This window comes from Balaenoptera ricei, chromosome 2 (genome assembly GCF_028023285.1).
Source record: "Balaenoptera ricei isolate mBalRic1 chromosome 2, mBalRic1.hap2, whole genome shotgun sequence".
NCBI classification, from domain to species: Eukaryota; Metazoa; Chordata; class Mammalia; order Artiodactyla; family Balaenopteridae; genus Balaenoptera; species Balaenoptera ricei.
Window position 1 is genome coordinate 55379026 of NC_082640.1, and position 19760 is coordinate 55398785.

Consider the following 19760-nt stretch of genomic DNA (forward strand, 5'->3'; position numbering starts at 1 on the left):
ACCCCAGATCTGATGCCATGATCCTTAGCTCCATTTGCAGCCCCGTGGGTCGCCTCTGGCCACTCCTGACTGCTGACATGATTGAGATCGGTGGCTGCCCCGCGGTGGAGCCTGCGACTTTGAACGTGCAGCCTTTGAGCAGGTGGATTGATGATGACTCCCATAAATGCACTGCTTGGAACTCTGAACAAATGAATGGGTCTCAGGTTTCTCCGCGGTCATGTCACTGACGGGCCTGGGGGCGAAAATACAAGGCGCCAGGGCAAGTAACCCAGTTGCTGCAAGGGTTTGCCCTGCCAGTTTGGGCATTGGAATATCTCCAATGCCAATAGCTTTCTGTGTGATCCAAGGGCATCGCCTCTGGCTCGACAAGGTTCCTGGTAGAAACCTTGTGGGGGTAAACGGAACTTCTTTGAAGAAACCTAGAAGTTTGGCCATGGGGACTTGTGCCGCGAGACTACACCGTCACATTCTGGGCTCTTCCTGGGGCACCCGAGCTCCGATGCCCTGAGACGTGGGTGCACTTCCTGCCCCGTGGCTCGAGTCTGGCCGCTCCCTACTGCTGAGAGGATTGAGCTTGCTGACAGTCCGCGACTTTGCACGTCCAGCCTTTGAGCAGGAGCGTGGATCAGTGAGGACTCCCATAAATGCATTCCTTGGAAATCTAAACAGAATGAATGAGCAATACCTACCGTCTTCTCATCCTAACTGAGGTCCAGCACGTGGCTCCCAAAGGAAAATTAGGGAGAGGTCCATGTTGCATTTGCTACTGTGGGCGTGCGCAGCAACATTGTTCAAGTGGAGGGTGGCGGGCTTCTCGTGCAGAAAGAGCCATGTGGAAAGGAGCCTGGGATGTCCATCTACGTGGGAAGGCTAAGGACAACTTGACGTCTCTGGGCACCTGAGTCTAGCCAGAACTGCTATCCCCTGCCGCGGTCAGCGTGCGGGTGCGAAAGGAAGCGTGAGCCACTGGTACTCCTCTGGCTTGCCATTGAGATCTACAGGCCACCCTCAAGCTCAGGTCGTTGCCTTGTTCCCGCAAGGAAACAGAAGTCTCTGCACTCAGGGTCAGAGAAGGAGTCCTGGCCAGGCCAGGCGTCTATGTCATGTTCAGCTTGGAAGGTGGGATATAGTTTAGGTTTGCCCTGATGGTCGGGGGAAATCAAATGGGACACTGTCCCCGGGATTTGGGCGACGCTGATGGCGCCTCCTTGGGTTGTGTCCTGCTTGTGTGTTGTGTGTGGAGAGTTTGGAAAGTGCCTTAGGCAAATCCAGGGGATATCAAGCTACTTAGGTGAGGGGTGGATTCGTTTGGATCCTGGTGGAGAGAGCAAGGCAAGGCGAGCGGGAAATACACGGGAGAGTGTTGGCTAAGCCCACAGGCTTACTGTTGGGTGGATAGATCGGTATGGGTGGATATGTCGGTGGACATAGGGTTCCCGGAGCTCTTTTGGGATATCTTCAGGAGCATTTGGAGCCCCGTGTAGGGAAGGAATACAGGTGCACATTCGTGGACCATCCCAACCTTTTCCTCTCCTTTCTCAATGTGCTTCACGGCGGGTCCTTGTTCCAGCGAATGGTGCCTTCACGGCACAGTATGGTGTCTTCTCACTGGGACCGATTTGGAGCCGTTGGGATGTTTTGTCCCTGTGTGGCCTCATTGCCCCTATGTTGAGGATGTTAAGGTGTTCCTTAGGACAGCCCAGCGTCATTGCTATACCAGGTCGGCATAGCATTCCCTGAGGTTTGGAGCTCTTCCCGGAGGTCTTTGGGCCCAACCATGCAGAAAGAAGGGAGTCGGCCGCCAAGGAAACGCTACAGGTTTAAGGGCTGGAGTGAATGTGTGCTGCAGGGGTCATTTTGTCCTGCCACCTTCTGGTGCTGCGAGCCTGTGATCTCCAGCATGCATGGCTTCAAGCCAGAGAAGCCATGCTGGTTCAAGGGTCCAGGATGTTGGGTGTGTTCTCTCATTGCACGGCTGTGGGTGACACGTTGGTCCTGGAGGACCTGGGTCTCATGGTTTCTCCAAGGTCTTGTCCTTGAAGGGAAGAATGCGAATGTGCAAGGTGCTACGATAAGTTACCCAGTTGCTGCAAGTGTTTGGCCCGCCATTTTGGGCATTGGAATGGCTCCCTTGCCATTAGCTTTGGTTGCGGTCCTAGGGAAGTTCCTCTGGCTTGGCAGGAGACCAGGAAGTATGCCTGCTGGTGAGTCTCCCTTGATCAGTCCAGGGGTTCTTCAGGTGCCCTTTGTCACGGGTCCCTACGAGCCGCTTTTGATGGAGGTCGTCTTATTCAGCCAAGGGCCCTTCCCTTATGGAAGATCTCTCCCCTTGAGGGCGTGTCCACTGTGTTTAATCATAAGGGCCAAACGCGTGTTTGTTCCCATAGAGGGCACTTGCTCTTAGGCTGAGGGGGCACAGTTGTCCTGAGGGTGTCTCAGGGGATCAGGAAGACATCCTTTTGCTGTGATGGAGGGCAGATTGCTCAGGAGAGGAATTTCAGGGCCCGAGACCAGGGGGTTGTTGGTCGGTGGCACTCTTTGTCCTGATGGCCGCACGCTCTGAAGGCGCCAGTGCCACGATGTTTTCACGTTTGCCTGCGGACACACAGGCAAGATGGACAGTAAATGAAATGTTGAGGAGAGATAGAACACACAATGCTGGGTGGTATCGCCCTTTCCCTCGGTGCGCCTGTGCACCCTCCTCAAGCATGCGTGTGTTCTCTCACCCCGAGCCAGGTGGAATGCCAGGGAAGGAATGCCAGCAGCAGCCTGGGGCCATCCGTATAATCCCTGATACCCGTTGAAGTGAGGACGGTGTGGCAAGGCGAGGCCAGCCGAAGGAGTCTCAGAGGGGTGTTGGCGTGCATTCCATGAGGATCCTGCTTTAACCCTTGTTGCGGTAAGCGACACTTCTTTGCTAAACCTAAAGGTTTGGCGATGGGAACGTGTGCACCGGGGCTACACCCTCACCTTCTGGTCTTTTCTCGGGGAACACGAGCTTTGATGCCCTGAGAACTGGCTGCATTTCCTGACCCGTGGCTCGGCTCTGCTGGCCACTTCCGTACGCTGATATGATTCAGCTCGCTGGCCGTCCCATGGTGGAATCTGCAACTTTGCATGTCCACCGTTTGAGCATGTGCTTGGATCGATGATGACTCCCACAAATGCATTCCTTGGAAATCTGAACAAAATGAGTGAGAAATCCCTACCGTCTCCTCGTTGGAACTGAGGTCCAGCACGTGGCTCCCCAAAGGAAAGTAGGGAGAGGTTCACGTTGCATTTGCGGCCGTGGGTGTCTACAGCCACGTTGTTCAAGTTGAGGGTTGTGGTCATCTCCTGGGGAGAAGAGCCATTGGGAGAGGAGCCTGGGATGCCAATCCAGGTGGGAAGGCTTGGGACAGCGTGCCGTCTCTGGGTTCCTTGGTCTAGCCAGGACTGCTGTCCCCTGCCACGGTTCAGCATGCAGGTAGGAGAGGAAGCGTGAGCCATTGCTCGTCCTGCCACCTGCACTTGAGTTCTACAGGCTGCCCCCACCTGCTGGTCATTGCCTTGTGGCCTCAAAGAAACAGAAGTCTGTAGGCTCAGGGTCAGAACAGGATTCCAGGCCTAGGGCAGGCTTCTTTGTCATGTTCTGCTTGGGAGACCAGATGCAGTTTAGGTTTCTCCTGATGAGGGGAGAAATCAAATGGGCCACTGTTCCTGGGAGTTTGGCCAATCTGATGGCTCCTCCTCGGGTTGTGTCCTGCTTGTGTGTGCTGTGTGAAGGGGCTGGAAAATGCCTTAGTCAAACTTGGTCACGGCAAGCTTCTTTGGTGAGGGGTGGCTCTGGCATCTTGCCGTGACACGTTGGGATCCCGGTGGAGAGAGAGTAAGGCAAGGCGAGTGAAAGAGCCACGTGAGATGGCTGGCTAAGCCCACAGGTTTACTGGTGGGTGGATAGATCGACGGTGGCCATGGGGTTCCCGGAACACATTTGGGATTCCCTCAGGAGCATCTGGAGGCACGTGTAGGGAGGGAATACGGGAGCACATTTGTGGACTGTCCCGCCTCTTTCCTCTCCCTGGTCGATTTGCTTCATGGCGGGTTCTTGTGCCAGCGAATGGTTGCCTTCATGGCACAGTATGGTGTCTCCTCATGGGGGCCGATTTGGAGGCCGTGGGGTGTTTTGTCCCTGTCTGACCACGTTCCCCCTGTGTTGAAGATGTGAAGGTGTTCCTGAGGACAGCCAGGCATCGTTTCTATACCCGGCCCACATAGCGTTCCCTGAGGATTGGAGCTCTACCCGGAGGTCATTGGGTGCCACCGTGCAGAAACAAGGGAGTTGGCTGCCAAGGAAAGGCTGCAGGTTTAAGGGCAGGAGAGGATGTGTGGTGTGGGTGTCATTTTTCCTGCCACCCGCTGGTGCGTCGAGACTGTGGTAACCGGCGAGCCTGGCCACAGGCTAGACAAGTCATACCGGTTCAAGTGTCTAGGCTGTTGTCTGGGTTCTGTCGTTGCATGGCTGTGGGTAACAAGTTGCTTGTAGAGGACCTGGGCCTCAGGGTTTCCCCAATGTCACGTCACTGATGGGCCCAGAGGGTGAAAGTACCAGACACCACTGCAAGTTACACAATTGCTGCAAGGGTTTGCCCCGCCACGTTGGGCGTCGGAATGGTTCCGATGCCATTAGCTTTGTGTGTGGGCCAAGGGTAGGTTGCCAGTCTTGGCAGCAGGCCAGGAAGTCTGGCTGCAGGTGAATCTCCATTGTTCAGTCCAGGAGTTTCTCTGGTGCGTTTTGTCACTGGTCCCTACAAGCGGCTTTTGTTGGAGGTCGTCCCATTTGGCCAAGGGCCGTTCCCTTGTGGAAGATCTCAGGGACCACATTTCCCATTGAGGGTGAATCCATTGTGTGGAAGCGTATGCGCCAGGAGTGGTTTGGTTCCCCAGAGGGCAGTGGCTTTTACGCTGAGTAATCCCAGTTCCCCTGAGGGTGTCTCAGCCGTTCAGGATGACATCCTTATGCTGTGTCGGCGGGGAGGTGGCTCAGGCAGGAACGTTCAAGGCCCATACCGGGGGGATGATGTACGGCCGTGCTCTTTGTGCTGATGCCCGTGCGCTCTGAAGGCATCTGTGCCACGATGCATTCACGTTTGGCTGTGGACACACAGACATGATGGACTGCAAATGAAATGTTGAGGGGAGATATAGCGCACATCGGTGGGCGGTATCACCCTTTGCCTCTGTGCGCCCGTTCACTTTTCTCAAACATCCCTGTGTTCTGTCACCCTGAGGCATGTGGTGGAGTGCCAGGGAACAAACACCTGCAGCAGCATTGGGCCCTCTGTATAGTCCATGATACCTGGCGAAGTGAGGAGAGTGCGGCAAGGTGAGGCAAGTCAAGGCAAAAGAGTCTCAGAGTGGTTTTGGCGTGAAGTCCTTGAGGCTCCTCGTAGGAATCTTGTGGTGGTGAGTGGAACTTCTTTGCAGAAACCTAGATGTTTGGCCACGGGGACTTGTGCACTGAGACTACACCCTCACCTTCTTGGCTCTTGCAGGGGAACCCCAGATCTGATGCCATGATCCTTAGCTCCATTTGCAGCCCCGTGGGTCGCCTCTGGCCACTCCTGACTGCTGACATGATTGAGATCGGTGGCTGCCCCGCGGTGGAGCCTGCGACTTTGAACGTGCAGCCTTTGAGCAGGTGGATTGATGATGACTCCCATAAATGCACTGCTTGGAACTCTGAACAAATGAATGGGTCTCAGGTTTCTCCGCGGTCATGTCACTGACGGGCCTGGGGGCGAAAATACAAGGCGCCAGGGCAAGTAACCCAGTTGCTGCAAGGGTTTGCCCTGCCAGTTTGGGCATTGGAATATCTCCAATGCCAATAGCTTTCTGTGTGATCCAAGGGCATCGCCTCTGGCTCGACAAGGTTCCTGGTAGAAACCTTGTGGGGGTAAACGGAACTTCTTTGAAGAAACCTAGAAGTTTGGCCATGGGGACTTGTGCCGCGAGACTACACCGTCACATTCTGGGCTCTTCCTGGGGCACCCGAGCTCCGATGCCCTGAGACGTGGGTGCACTTCCTGCCCCGTGGCTCGAGTCTGGCCGCTCCCTACTGCTGAGAGGATTGAGCTTGCTGACAGTCCGCGACTTTGCACGTCCAGCCTTTGAGCAGGAGCGTGGATCAGTGAGGACTCCCATAAATGCATTCCTTGGAAATCTAAACAGAATGAATGAGCAATACCTACCGTCTTCTCATCCTAACTGAGGTCCAGCACGTGGCTCCCAAAGGAAAATTAGGGAGAGGTCCATGTTGCATTTGCTACTGTGGGCGTGCGCAGCAACATTGTTCAAGTGGAGGGTGGCGGGCTTCTCGTGCAGAAAGAGCCATGTGGAAAGGAGCCTGGGATGTCCATCTACGTGGGAAGGCTAAGGACAACTTGACGTCTCTGGGCACCTGAGTCTAGCCAGAACTGCTATCCCCTGCCGCGGTCAGCGTGCGGGTGCGAAAGGAAGCGTGAGCCACTGGTACTCCTCTGGCTTGCCATTGAGATCTACAGGCCACCCTCAAGCTCAGGTCGTTGCCTTGTTCCCGCAAGGAAACAGAAGTCTCTGCACTCAGGGTCAGAGAAGGAGTCCTGGCCAGGCCAGGCGTCTATGTCATGTTCAGCTTGGAAGGTGGGATATAGTTTAGGTTTGCCCTGATGGTCGGGGGAAATCAAATGGGACACTGTCCCCGGGATTTGGGCGACGCTGATGGCGCCTCCTTGGGTTGTGTCCTGCTTGTGTGTTGTGTGTGGAGAGTTTGGAAAGTGCCTTAGGCAAATCCAGGGGATATCAAGCTACTTAGGTGAGGGGTGGATTCGTTTGGATCCTGGTGGAGAGAGCAAGGCAAGGCGAGCGGGAAATACACGGGAGAGTGTTGGCTAAGCCCACAGGCTTACTGTTGGGTGGATAGATCGGTATGGGTGGATATGTCGGTGGACATAGGGTTCCCGGAGCTCTTTTGGGATATCTTCAGGAGCATTTGGAGCCCCGTGTAGGGAAGGAATACAGGTGCACATTCGTGGACCATCCCAACCTTTTCCTCTCCTTTCTCAATGTGCTTCACGGCGGGTCCTTGTTCCAGCGAATGGTGCCTTCACGGCACAGTATGGTGTCTTCTCACTGGGACCGATTTGGAGCCGTTGGGATGTTTTGTCCCTGTGTGGCCTCATTGCCCCTATGTTGAGGATGTTAAGGTGTTCCTTAGGACAGCCCAGCGTCATTGCTATACCAGGTCGGCATAGCATTCCCTGAGGTTTGGAGCTCTTCCCGGAGGTCTTTGGGCCCAACCATGCAGAAAGAAGGGAGTCGGCCGCCAAGGAAACGCTACAGGTTTAAGGGCTGGAGTGAATGTGTGCTGCAGGGGTCATTTTGTCCTGCCACCTTCTGGTGCTGCGAGCCTGTGATCTCCAGCATGCATGGCTTCAAGCCAGAGAAGCCATGCTGGTTCAAGGGTCCAGGATGTTGGGTGTGTTCTCTCATTGCACGGCTGTGGGTGACACGTTGGTCCTGGAGGACCTGGGTCTCATGGTTTCTCCAAGGTCTTGTCCTTGAAGGGAAGAATGCGAATGTGCAAGGTGCTACGATAAGTTACCCAGTTGCTGCAAGTGTTTGGCCCGCCATTTTGGGCATTGGAATGGCTCCCTTGCCATTAGCTTTGGTTGCGGTCCTAGGGAAGTTCCTCTGGCTTGGCAGGAGACCAGGAAGTATGCCTGCTGGTGAGTCTCCCTTGATCAGTCCAGGGGTTCTTCAGGTGCCCTTTGTCACGGGTCCCTACGAGCCGCTTTTGATGGAGGTCGTCTTATTCAGCCAAGGGCCCTTCCCTTATGGAAGATCTCTCCCCTTGAGGGCGTGTCCACTGTGTTTAATCATAAGGGCCAAACGCGTGTTTGTTCCCATAGAGGGCACTTGCTCTTAGGCTGAGGGGGCACAGTTGTCCTGAGGGTGTCTCAGGGGATCAGGAAGACATCCTTTTGCTGTGATGGAGGGCAGATTGCTCAGGAGAGGAATTTCAGGGCCCGAGACCAGGGGGTTGTTGGTCGGTGGCACTCTTTGTCCTGATGGCCGCACGCTCTGAAGGCGCCAGTGCCACGATGTTTTCACGTTTGCCTGCGGACACACAGGCAAGATGGACAGTAAATGAAATGTTGAGGAGAGATAGAACACACAATGCTGGGTGGTATCGCCCTTTCCCTCGGTGCGCCTGTGCACCCTCCTCAAGCATGCGTGTGTTCTCTCACCCCGAGCCAGGTGGAATGCCAGGGAAGGAATGCCAGCAGCAGCCTGGGGCCATCCGTATAATCCCTGATACCCGTTGAAGTGAGGACGGTGTGGCAAGGCGAGGCCAGCCGAAGGAGTCTCAGAGGGGTGTTGGCGTGCATTCCATGAGGATCCTGCTTTAACCCTTGTTGCGGTAAGCGACACTTCTTTGCTAAACCTAAAGGTTTGGCGATGGGAACGTGTGCACCGGGGCTACACCCTCACCTTCTGGTCTTTTCTCGGGGAACACGAGCTTTGATGCCCTGAGAACTGGCTGCATTTCCTGACCCGTGGCTCGGCTCTGCTGGCCACTTCCGTACGCTGATATGATTCAGCTCGCTGGCCGTCCCATGGTGGAATCTGCAACTTTGCATGTCCACCGTTTGAGCATGTGCTTGGATCGATGATGACTCCCACAAATGCATTCCTTGGAAATCTGAACAAAATGAGTGAGAAATCCCTACCGTCTCCTCGTTGGAACTGAGGTCCAGCACGTGGCTCCCCAAAGGAAAGTAGGGAGAGGTTCACGTTGCATTTGCGGCCGTGGGTGTCTACAGCCACGTTGTTCAAGTTGAGGGTTGTGGTCATCTCCTGGGGAGAAGAGCCATTGGGAGAGGAGCCTGGGATGCCAATCCAGGTGGGAAGGCTTGGGACAGCGTGCCGTCTCTGGGTTCCTTGGTCTAGCCAGGACTGCTGTCCCCTGCCACGGTTCAGCATGCAGGTAGGAGAGGAAGCGTGAGCCATTGCTCGTCCTGCCACCTGCACTTGAGTTCTACAGGCTGCCCCCACCTGCTGGTCATTGCCTTGTGGCCTCAAAGAAACAGAAGTCTGTAGGCTCAGGGTCAGAACAGGATTCCAGGCCTAGGGCAGGCTTCTTTGTCATGTTCTGCTTGGGAGACCAGATGCAGTTTAGGTTTCTCCTGATGAGGGGAGAAATCAAATGGGCCACTGTTCCTGGGAGTTTGGCCAATCTGATGGCTCCTCCTCGGGTTGTGTCCTGCTTGTGTGTGCTGTGTGAAGGGGCTGGAAAATGCCTTAGTCAAACTTGGTCACGGCAAGCTTCTTTGGTGAGGGGTGGCTCTGGCATCTTGCCGTGACACGTTGGGATCCCGGTGGAGAGAGAGTAAGGCAAGGCGAGTGAAAGAGCCACGTGAGATGGCTGGCTAAGCCCACAGGTTTACTGGTGGGTGGATAGATCGACGGTGGCCATGGGGTTCCCGGAACACATTTGGGATTCCCTCAGGAGCATCTGGAGGCACGTGTAGGGAGGGAATACGGGAGCACATTTGTGGACTGTCCCGCCTCTTTCCTCTCCCTGGTCGATTTGCTTCATGGCGGGTTCTTGTGCCAGCGAATGGTTGCCTTCATGGCACAGTATGGTGTCTCCTCATGGGGGCCGATTTGGAGGCCGTGGGGTGTTTTGTCCCTGTCTGACCACGTTCCCCCTGTGTTGAAGATGTGAAGGTGTTCCTGAGGACAGCCAGGCATCGTTTCTATACCCGGCCCACATAGCGTTCCCTGAGGATTGGAGCTCTACCCGGAGGTCATTGGGTGCCACCGTGCAGAAACAAGGGAGTTGGCTGCCAAGGAAAGGCTGCAGGTTTAAGGGCAGGAGAGGATGTGTGGTGTGGGTGTCATTTTTCCTGCCACCCGCTGGTGCGTCGAGACTGTGGTAACCGGCGAGCCTGGCCACAGGCTAGACAAGTCATACCGGTTCAAGTGTCTAGGCTGTTGTCTGGGTTCTGTCGTTGCATGGCTGTGGGTAACAAGTTGCTTGTAGAGGACCTGGGCCTCAGGGTTTCCCCAATGTCACGTCACTGATGGGCCCAGAGGGTGAAAGTACCAGACACCACTGCAAGTTACACAATTGCTGCAAGGGTTTGCCCCGCCACGTTGGGCGTCGGAATGGTTCCGATGCCATTAGCTTTGTGTGTGGGCCAAGGGTAGGTTGCCAGTCTTGGCAGCAGGCCAGGAAGTCTGGCTGCAGGTGAATCTCCATTGTTCAGTCCAGGAGTTCCTCTGGTGCGTTTTGTCACCGGTCCCTACAAGCTGCTTTTGTTGGAGGTCGTCCCATTTGGCCAAGGGCCGTTCCCTTGTGGAAGATCTCAGGGACCACATTTCCCCTTGCGGGTGAATCCATTGTGTGGAAGCGTATGCGCCAGGAGTGGTTTGGTTCCCCAGAGGGCAGTGGCTTTTACGCTGAGTAATCCCAGTTCCCCTGAGGGTGTCTCAGCAGTTCAGGATGACATCCTTATGCTGTGTCGGCGGGGAGGTGGCTCAGGCAGGAAAGTTCAAGGCCCATACCAGGGGGTTGATGGACGGCCGTGCTCTTTGTGCTGATGCCCGTGCGCTCTGAAGGCATCTGTGCCACGATGCATTCACGTTTGGCTGTGGACACACAGACATGATGGACTGCAAATGAAATGTTGAGGGGAGATATAGCGCACATCGGTGGGCGGTATCACCCTTTGCCTCTGTGCGCCCGTTCACTTTTCTCAAACATCCCTGTATTCTGTCACCCTGAGGCATGTGGTGGAGTGCCAGGGAACAAACACCTGCAGCAGCATTGGGCCCTCTGTATAGTCCATGATACCTGGCGAAGTGAGGAGAGTGCGGCAAGGTGAGGCAAGTCAAGGCAAAAGAGTCTCAGAGTGGTTTTGGCGTGAAGTCCTTGAGGCTCCTCGTAGGAACCTTGTGGTGGTGAGTGGAACTTCTTTGCAGAAACCTAGATGTTTGGCCACGGGGACTTGTGCACTGAGACTACACCCTCACCTTCTTGGCTCTTGCAGGGGAACCCCAGATCTGATGCCATGATCCTTAGCTCCATTTGCAGCCCCGTGGGTCGCCTCTGGCCACTCCTGACTGCTGACATGATTGAGATCGGTGGCTGCCCCGCGGTGGAGCCTGCGACTTTGAACGTGCAGCCTTTGAGCAGGTGGATTGATGATGACTCCCATAAATGCACTGCTTGGAACTCTGAACAAATGAATGGGTCTCAGGTTTCTCCGCGGTCATGTCACTGACGGGCCTGGGGGCGAAAATACAAGGCGCCAGGGCAAGTAACCCAGTTGCTGCAAGGGTATGCCCTGCCAGTTTGGGCATTGGAATATCTCCGATGCCAATAGCTTTCTGTGTGATCCAAGGGCATCGCCTCTGGCTCGACAAGGTTCCTGGTAGAAACCTTGTGGGGGTAAACGGAACTTCTTTGAAGAAACCTAGAAGTTTGGCCACGGGGACTTGTGCCACGAGACTACACCGTCACATTCTGGGCTCTTGCTGGGGCACCCGAGCTCCGATGCCCTGAGACGTGGGTGCACTTCCTGTCCCGTGGCTCGAGTCTGGCCGCTCCCTACTGCTGAGAGGATTGAGCTTGCTGACAGTCCGCGACTTTGCACGTCCAGCCTTTGAGCAGGAGCGTGGATCAGTGAGGACTCCCATAAATGCATTCCTTGGAAATCTAAACAGAATGAATGAGCAATACCTACCGTCTTCTCATCCTAACTGAGGTCCAGCACGTGGCTCCCAAAGGAAAATTAGGGAGAGGTCCATGTTGCATTTGCTACTGTGGGCGTGCGCAGCAACATTTTTCAAGTGGAGGGTGGCGGGCTTCTCGTGCAGAAAGAGCCATGTGGAAAGGAGCCTGGGATGTCCATCTACGTGGGAAGGCTAAGGACAACTTGACGTCTCTGGGCACCTGAGTCTAGCCAGAACTGCTATCCCCTGCCGCGGTCAGCGTGCGGGTGCGAAAGGAAGCGTGAGCCACTGGTACTCCTCTGGCTTGCCATTGAGATCTACAGGCCACCCTCAAGCTCAGGTCGTTGCCTTGTTCCCGCAAGGAAACAGAAGTCTCTGCACTCAGGGTCAGAGAAGGAGTCCTGGCCAGGCCAGGCGTCTATGTCATGTTCAGCTTGGAAGGTGGGATATAGTTTAGGTTTGCCCTGATGGTCGGGGGAAATCAAATGGGACACTGTCCCCGGGATTTGGGCGACGCTGATGGCGCCTCCTTGGGTTGTGTCCTGCTTGTGTGTTGTGTGTGGAGAGTTTGGAAAGTGCCTTAGGCAAATCCAGGGGATATCAAGCTACTTAGGTGAGGGGTGGATTCGTTTGGATCCTGGTGGAGAGAGCAAGGCAAGGCGAGCGGGAAATACACGGGAGAGTGTTGGCTAAGCCCACAGGCTTACTGTTGGGTGGATAGATCGGTATGGGTGGATATGTCGGTGGACATAGGGTTCCCGGAGCTCTTTTGGGATATCTTCAGGAGCATTTGGAGCCCCGTGTAGGGAAGGAATACAGGTGCACATTCGTGGACCATCCCAACCTTTTCCTCTCCTTTCTCAATGTGCTTCACGGCGGGTCCTTGTTCCAGCGAATGGTGCCTTCACGGCACAGTATGGTGTCTTCTCACTGGGACCGATTTGCAGCCGTTGGGATGTTTTGTCCCTGTGTGCCCTCATTGCCCCTATGTTGAGGATGTTAAGGTGTTCCTTAGGACAGCCCAGCGTCATTGCTATACCAGGTCGGCATAGCATTCCCTGAGGTTTGGAGCTCTTCCCGGAGGTCTTTGGGCCCAACCATGCAGAAAGAAGGGAGTCGGCCGCAAGGAAACGCTACAGGCTTAAGGGCTGGAGTGAATGTGTGCTGCAGGGGTCATTTTGTCCTGCCACCTTCTGGTGCTGCGAGCCTGTGATCTCCAGCATGCATGGCTTCAAGCCAGAGAAGCCATGCTGGTTCAAGGGTCCAGGATGTTGGGTGTGTTCTCTCATTGCACGGCTGTGGGTGACACGTTGGTCCTGGAGGACCTGGGTCTCATGGTTTCTCCAAGGTCTTGTCCTTGAAGGGAAGAATGCGAATGTGCAAGGTGCTACGATAAGTTACCCAGTTGCTGCAAGTGTTTGGCCCGCCATTTTGGGCATTGGAATGGCTCCCTTGCCATTAGCTTTGGTTGCGGTCCTAGGGAAGTTCCTCTGGCTTGGCAGGAGACCAGGAAGTATGCCTGCTGGTGAGTCTCCCTTGATCAGTCCAGGGGTTCTTCAGGTGCCCTTTGTCACGGGTCCCTACGAGCCGCTTTTGATGGAGGTCGTCTTATTCAGCCAAGGGCCCTTCCCTTATGGAAGATCTCTCCCCTTGAGGGCGTGTCCACTGTGTTTAATCATAAGGGCCAAACGCGTGTTTGTTCCCATAGAGGGCACTTGCTCTTAGGCTGAGGGGGCACAGTTGTCCTGAGGGTGTCTCAGGGGATCAGGAAGACATCCTTTTGCTGTGATGGAGGGCAGATTGCTCAGGAGAGGAATTTCAGGGCCCGAGACCAGGGGGTTGTTGGTCGGTGGCACTCTTTGTCCTGATGGCCGCACGCTCTGAAGGCGCCAGTGCCACGATGTTTTCACGTTTGCCTGCGGACACACAGGCAAGATGGACAGTAAATGAAATGTTGAGGAGAGATAGAACACACAATGCTGGGTGGTATCGCCCTTTCCCTCGGTGCGCCTGTGCACCCTCCTCAAGCATGCGTGTGTTCTCTCACCCCGAGCCAGGTGGAATGCCAGGGAAGGAATGCCAGCAGCAGCCTGGGGCCATCCGTATAATCCCTGATACCCGTTGAAGTGAGGACGGTGTGGCAAGGCGAGGCCAGCCGAAGGAGTCTCAGAGGGGTGTTGGCGTGCATTCCATGAGGATCCTGCTTTAACCCTTGTTGCGGTAAGCGACACTTCTTTGCTAAACCTAAAGGTTTGGCGATGGGAACGTGTGCACCGGGGCTACACCCTCACCTTCTGGTCTTTTCTCGGGGAACACGAGCTTTGATGCCCTGAGAACTGGCTGCATTTCCTGACCCGTGGCTCGGCTCTGCTGGCCACTTCCGTACGCTGATATGATTCAGCTCGCTGGCCGTCCCATGGTGGAATCTGCAACTTTGCATGTCCACCGTTTGAGCATGTGCTTGGATCGATGATGACTCCCACAAATGCATTCCTTGGAAATCTGAACAAAATGAGTGAGAAATCCCTACCGTCTCCTCGTTGGAACTGAGGTCCAGCACGTGGCTCCCCAAAGGAAAGTAGGGAGAGGTTCACGTTGCATTTGCGGCCGTGGGTGTCTACAGCCACGTTGTTCAAGTTGAGGGTTGTGGTCATCTCCTGGGGAGAAGAGCCATTGGGAGAGGAGCCTGGGATGCCAATCCAGGTGGGAAGGCTTGGGACAGCGTGCCGTCTCTGGGTTCCTTGGTCTAGCCAGGACTGCTGTCCCCTGCCACGGTTCAGCATGCAGGTAGGAGAGGAAGCGTGAGCCATTGCTCGTCCTGCCACCTGCACTTGAGTTCTACAGGCTGCCCCCACCTGCTGGTCATTGCCTTGTGGCCTCAAAGAAACAGAAGTCTGTAGGCTCAGGGTCAGAACAGGATTCCAGGCCTAGGGCAGGCTTCTTTGTCATGTTCTGCTTGGGAGACCAGATGCAGTTTAGGTTTCTCCTGCTGAGGGGAGAAATCAAATGGGCCACTGTTCCTGGGAGTTTGGCCAATCTGATGGCTCCTCCTCGGGTTGTGTCCTGCTTGTGTGTGCTGTGTGAAGGGGCTGGAAAATGCCTTAGTCAAACTTGGTCACGGCAAGCTTCTTTGGTGAGGGGTGGCTCTGGCATCTTGCCGTGACACGTTGGGATCCCGGTGGAGAGAGAGTAAGGCAAGGCGAGTGAAAGAGCCACGTGAGATGGCTGGCTAAGCCCACAGGTTTACTGGTGGGTGGATAGATCGACGGTGGCCATGGGGTTCCCGGAACACATTTGGGATTCCCTCAGGAGCATCTGGAGGCACGTGTAGGGAGGGAATACGGGAGCACATTTGTGGACTGTCCCGCCTCTTTCCTCTCCCTGGTCGATTTGCTTCATGGCGGGTTCTTGTGCCAGCGAATGGTTGCCTTCATGGCACAGTATGGTGTCTCCTCATGGGGGCCGATTTGGAGGCCGTGGGGTGTTTTGTCCCTGTCTGACCACGTTCCCCCTGTGTTGAAGATGTGAAGGTGTTCCTGAGGACAGCCAGGCATCGTTTCTATACCCGGCCCACATAGCGTTCCCTGAGGATTGGAGCTCTACCCGGAGGTCATTGGGTGCCACCGTGCAGAAACAAGGGAGTTGGCTGCCAAGGAAAGGCTGCAGGTTTAAGGGCAGGAGAGGATGTGTGGTGTGGGTGTCATTTTTCCTGCCACCCGCTGGTGCGTCGAGACTGTGGTAACCGGCGAGCCTGGCCACAGGCTAGACAAGTCATACCGGTTCAAGTGTCTAGGCTGTTGTCTGGGTTCTGTCGTTGCATGGCTGTGGGTAACAAGTTGCTTGTAGAGGACCTGGGCCTCAGGGTTTCCCCAATGTCACGTCACTGATGGGCCCAGAGGGTGAAAGTACCAGACACCACTGCAAGTTACACAATTGCTGCAAGGGTTTGCCCCGCCACGTTGGGCGTCGGAATGGTTCCGATGCCATTAGCTTTGTGTGTGGGCCAAGGGTAGGTTGCCAGTCTTGGCAGCAGGCCAGGAAGTCTGGCTGCAGGTGAATCTCCATTGTTCAGTCCAGGAGTTCCTCTGGTGCGTTTTGTCACCGGTCCCTACAAGCTGCTTTTGTTGGAGGTCGTCCCATTTGGCCAAGGGCCGTTCCCTTGTGGAAGATCTCAGGGACCACATTTCCCCTTGAGGGTGAATCCATTGTGTGGAAGCGTATGCGCCAGGAGTGGTTTGGTTCCCCAGAGGGCAGTGGCTTTTACGCTGAGTAATCCCAGTTCCCCTGAGGGTGTCTCAGCAGTTCAGGATGACATCCTTATGCTGTGTCGGCGGGGAGGTGGCTCAGGCAGGAAAGTTCAAGGCCCATACCAGGGGGTTGATGGACGGCCGTGCTCTTTGTGCTGATGCCCGTGCGCTCTGAAGGCATCTGTGCCACGATGCATTCACGTTTGGCTGTGGACACACAGACATGATGGACTGCAAATGAAATGTTGAGGGGAGATATAGCGCACATCGGTGGGCGGTATCACCCTTTGCCTCTGTGCGCCCGTTCACTTTTCTCAAACATCCCTGTATTCTGTCACCCTGAGGCATGTGGTGGAGTGCCAGGGAACAAACACCTGCAGCAGCATTGGGCCCTCTGTATAGTCCATGATACCTGGCGAAGTGAGGAGAGTGCGGCAAGGTGAGGCAAGTCAAGGCAAAAGAGTCTCAGAGTGGTTTTGGCGTGAAGTCCTTGAGGCTCCTCGTAGGAACCTTGTGGTGGTGAGTGGAACTTCTTTGCAGAAACCTAGATGTTTGGCCACGGGGACTTGTGCACTGAGACTACACCCTCACCTTCTTGGCTCTTGCAGGGGAACCCCAGATCTGATGCCATGATCCTTAGCTCCATTTGCAGCCCCGTGGGTCGCCTCTGGCCACTCCTGACTGCTGACATGATTGAGATCGGTGGCTGCCCCGCGGTGGAGCCTGCGACTTTGAACGTGCAGCCTTTGAGCAGGTGGATTGATGATGACTCCCATAAATGCACTGCTTGGAACTCTGAACAAATGAATGGGTCTCAGGTTTCTCCGCGGTCATGTCACTGACGGGCCTGGGGGCGAAAATACAAGGCGCCAGGGCAAGTAACCCAGTTGCTGCAAGGGTATGCCCTGCCAGTTTGGGCATTGGAATATCTCCGATGCCAATAGCTTTCTGTGTGATCCAAGGGCATCGCCTCTGGCTCGACAAGGTTCCTGGTAGAAACCTTGTGGGGGTAAACAGAACTTCTTTGAAGAAACCTAGAAGTTTGGCCACGGGGACTTGTGCCACGAGACTACACCGTCACATTCTGGGCTCTTCCTGGGGCACCCGAGCTCCGATGCCCTGAGACGTGGGTGCACTTCCTGCCCCGTGGCTTGAGTCTGGCCGCTCCCTACTGCTGAGAGGATTGAGCTTGCTGACAGTCCGCGACTTTGCACGTCCAGCCTTTGAGCAGGAGCGTGGATCAGTGAGGACTCCCATAAATGCATTCCTTGGAAATCTAAACAGAATGAATGAGCAATACCTACCGTCTTCTCATCCTAACTGAGGTCCAGCACGTGGCTCCCAAAGGAAAATTAGGGAGAGGTCCATGTTGCATTTGCTACTGTGGGCGTGCGCAGCAACATTGTTCAAGTGGAGGGTGGCGGGCTTCTCGTGCAGAAAGAGCCATGTGGAAAGGAGCCTGGGATGTCCATCTACGTGGGAAGGCTAAGGACAACTTGACGTCTCTGGGCACCTGAGTCTAGCCAGAACTGCTATCCCCTGCCGCGGTCAGCGTGCGGGTGCGAAAGGAAGCGTGAGCCACTGGTACTCCTCTGGCTTGCCATTGAGATCTACAGGCCACCCTCAAGCTCAGGTCGTTGCCTTGTTCCCGCAAGGAAACAGAAGTCTCTGCACTCAGGGTCAGAGAAGGAGTCCTGGCCAGGCCAGGCGTCTATGTCATGTTCAGCTTGGAAGGTGGGATATAGTTCAGGTTTGCCCTGATGGTCGGGGGAAATCAAATGGGCCACTGTCCCCGGGATTTGGGCGACGCTGATGGCACCTCCTTGGGCTGTGTCCTGCTTGTGTGTTGTGTGTGGAGAGTTTGGAAAATGCCTTAGGCAAATCCAGGGGCTATCAAGCTACTTAGGTGAGGGGTGGATTCGTTTGGATCCTGGTGGAGAGAGTAAGGCAAGGCGAGCGGGGAATACACGGGAGAGTGTTGGCTAAGCCCACAGGCTTACTGTTGGGTGGATAGATCGGTATGGGTGGATATGTCGGTGGACATAGGGTTCCCGGAGCTCTTTTGGGATATCTTCAGGAGCATTTGGAGCCCCGTGTAGGGAAGGAATACAGGTGCACATTCGTGGACCATCCCAACCTTTTCCTCTCCTTTCTCAATGTGCTTCACGGCGGGTCCTTGTTCCAGCGAATGGTGCCTTCACGGCACAGTATGGTGTCTTCTCACTGGGACCGATTTGCAGCCGTTGGGATGTTTTGTCCCTGTGTGCCCTCATTGCCCCTATGTTGAGGATGTTAAGGTGTTCCTTAGGACAGCCCAGCGTCATTGCTATACCAGGTCGGCATAGCATTCCCTGAGGTTTGGAGCTCTTCCCGGAGGTCTTTGGGCCCAACCATGCAGAAAGAAGGGAGTCGGCCGCCAAGGAAACGCTACAGGTTTAAGGGCTGGAGTGAATGTGTGCTGCAGGGGTCATTTTGTCCTGCCACCTTCTGGTGCTGCGAGCCTGTGATCTCCAGCATGCATGGCTTCAAGCCAGAGAAGCCATGCTGGTTCAAGGGTCCAGGATGTTGGGTGTGTTCTCTCATTGCACGGCTGTGGGTGACACGTTGGTCCTGGAGGACCTGGGTCTCATGGTTTCTCCAAGGTCTTGTCCTTGAAGGGAAGAATGCGAATGTGCAAGGTGCTACGATAAGTTACCCAGTTGCTGCAAGTGTTTGGCCCGCCATTTTGGGCATTGGAATGGCTCCCTTGCCATTAGCTTTGGTTGCGGTCCTAGGGAAGTTCCTCTGGCTTGGCAGGAGACCAGGAAGTATGCCTGCTGGTGAGTCTCCCTTGATCAGTCCAGGGGTTCTTCAGGTGCCCTTTGTCACGGGTCCCTACGAGCCGCTTTTGATGGAGGTCGTCTTATTCAGCCAAGGGCCCTTCCCTTATGGAAGATCTCTCCCCTTGAGGGCGTGTCCACTGTGTTTAATCATAAGGGCCAAACGCGTGTTTGTTCCCATAGAGGGCACTTGCTCTTAGGCTGAGGGGGCACAGTTGTCCTGAGGGTGTCTCAGGGGATCAGGAAGACATCCTTTTGCTGTGATGGAGGGCAGATTGCTCAGGAGAGGAATTTCAGGGCCCGAGACCAGGGGGTTGTTGGTCGGTGGCACTCTTTGTCCTGATGGCCGCACGCTCTGAAGGCGCCAGTGCCACGATGTTTTCACGTTTGCCTGCGGACACACAGGCAAGATGGACAGTAAATGAAATGTTGAGGAGAGATAGAACACACAATGCTGGGTGGTATCGCCCTTTCCCTCGGTGCGCCTGTGCACCCTCCTCAAGCATGCGTGTGTTCTCTCACCCCGAGCCAGGTGGAATGCCAGGGAAGGAATGCCAGCAGCAGCCTGGGGCCATCCGTATAATCCCTGATACCCGTTGAAGTGAGGACGGTGTGGCAAGGCGAGGCCAGCCGAAGGAGTCTCAGAGGGGTGTTGGCGTGCATTCCATGAGGATCCTGCTTTAACCCTTGTTGCGGTAAGCGACACTTCTTTGCTAAACCTAAAGGTTTGGCGATGGGAACGTGTGCACCGGGGCTACACCCTCACCTTCTGGTCTTTTCTCGGGGAACACGAGCTTTGATGCCCTGAGAACTGGCTGCATTTCCTGACCCGTGGCTCGGCTCTGCTGGCCACTTCCGTACGCTGATATGATTCAGCTCGCTGGCCGTCCCATGGTGGAATCTGCAACTTTGCATGTCCACCGTTTGAGCA

The 19760-nt window shown here is 55.2% G+C and overlaps 11 non-coding genes across 11 annotated transcripts; all 11 read left to right on the plus strand.

Moving 5' to 3' along the window:
- The first annotated feature begins 144 nt into the window (after positions 1-144).
- Positions 145-236, plus strand: LOC132361290 (small nucleolar RNA SNORD116). The gene has a single exon (XR_009501595.1). It is a non-coding gene; the product is annotated as a small nucleolar RNA SNORD116 (small nucleolar RNA).
- Positions 237-625: 389 nt separating this feature from the next.
- LOC132360978 (small nucleolar RNA SNORD116) lies at positions 626-717 on the plus strand. Its single transcript, XR_009501295.1, has one exon. It is a non-coding gene; the product is annotated as a small nucleolar RNA SNORD116 (small nucleolar RNA).
- Positions 718-3145: 2428 nt separating this feature from the next.
- LOC132361570 (small nucleolar RNA SNORD116) lies at positions 3146-3237 on the plus strand. Its single transcript, XR_009501848.1, has one exon. It is a non-coding gene; the product is annotated as a small nucleolar RNA SNORD116 (small nucleolar RNA).
- Positions 3238-5685: 2448 nt separating this feature from the next.
- On the plus strand, positions 5686-5777 carry LOC132361292 (small nucleolar RNA SNORD116). Its single transcript, XR_009501596.1, has one exon. It is a non-coding gene; the product is annotated as a small nucleolar RNA SNORD116 (small nucleolar RNA).
- A 389-nt stretch (positions 5778-6166) lies between these two features.
- On the plus strand, positions 6167-6258 carry LOC132360980 (small nucleolar RNA SNORD116). Its single transcript, XR_009501297.1, has one exon. It is a non-coding gene; the product is annotated as a small nucleolar RNA SNORD116 (small nucleolar RNA).
- Positions 6259-8686: 2428 nt separating this feature from the next.
- LOC132361571 (small nucleolar RNA SNORD116) lies at positions 8687-8778 on the plus strand. The gene has a single exon (XR_009501849.1). It is a non-coding gene; the product is annotated as a small nucleolar RNA SNORD116 (small nucleolar RNA).
- A 2448-nt stretch (positions 8779-11226) lies between these two features.
- On the plus strand, positions 11227-11318 carry LOC132361293 (small nucleolar RNA SNORD116). Its single transcript, XR_009501597.1, has one exon. It is a non-coding gene; the product is annotated as a small nucleolar RNA SNORD116 (small nucleolar RNA).
- Positions 11319-11707: 389 nt separating this feature from the next.
- Positions 11708-11799, plus strand: LOC132360981 (small nucleolar RNA SNORD116). Its single transcript, XR_009501298.1, has one exon. It is a non-coding gene; the product is annotated as a small nucleolar RNA SNORD116 (small nucleolar RNA).
- A 2427-nt stretch (positions 11800-14226) lies between these two features.
- LOC132361572 (small nucleolar RNA SNORD116) lies at positions 14227-14318 on the plus strand. Its single transcript, XR_009501850.1, has one exon. It is a non-coding gene; the product is annotated as a small nucleolar RNA SNORD116 (small nucleolar RNA).
- A 2448-nt stretch (positions 14319-16766) lies between these two features.
- LOC132361294 (small nucleolar RNA SNORD116) lies at positions 16767-16858 on the plus strand. Its single transcript, XR_009501598.1, has one exon. It is a non-coding gene; the product is annotated as a small nucleolar RNA SNORD116 (small nucleolar RNA).
- A 389-nt stretch (positions 16859-17247) lies between these two features.
- LOC132360982 (small nucleolar RNA SNORD116) lies at positions 17248-17339 on the plus strand. Its single transcript, XR_009501299.1, has one exon. It is a non-coding gene; the product is annotated as a small nucleolar RNA SNORD116 (small nucleolar RNA).
- Positions 17340-19760: the final 2421 nt, after the last annotated feature.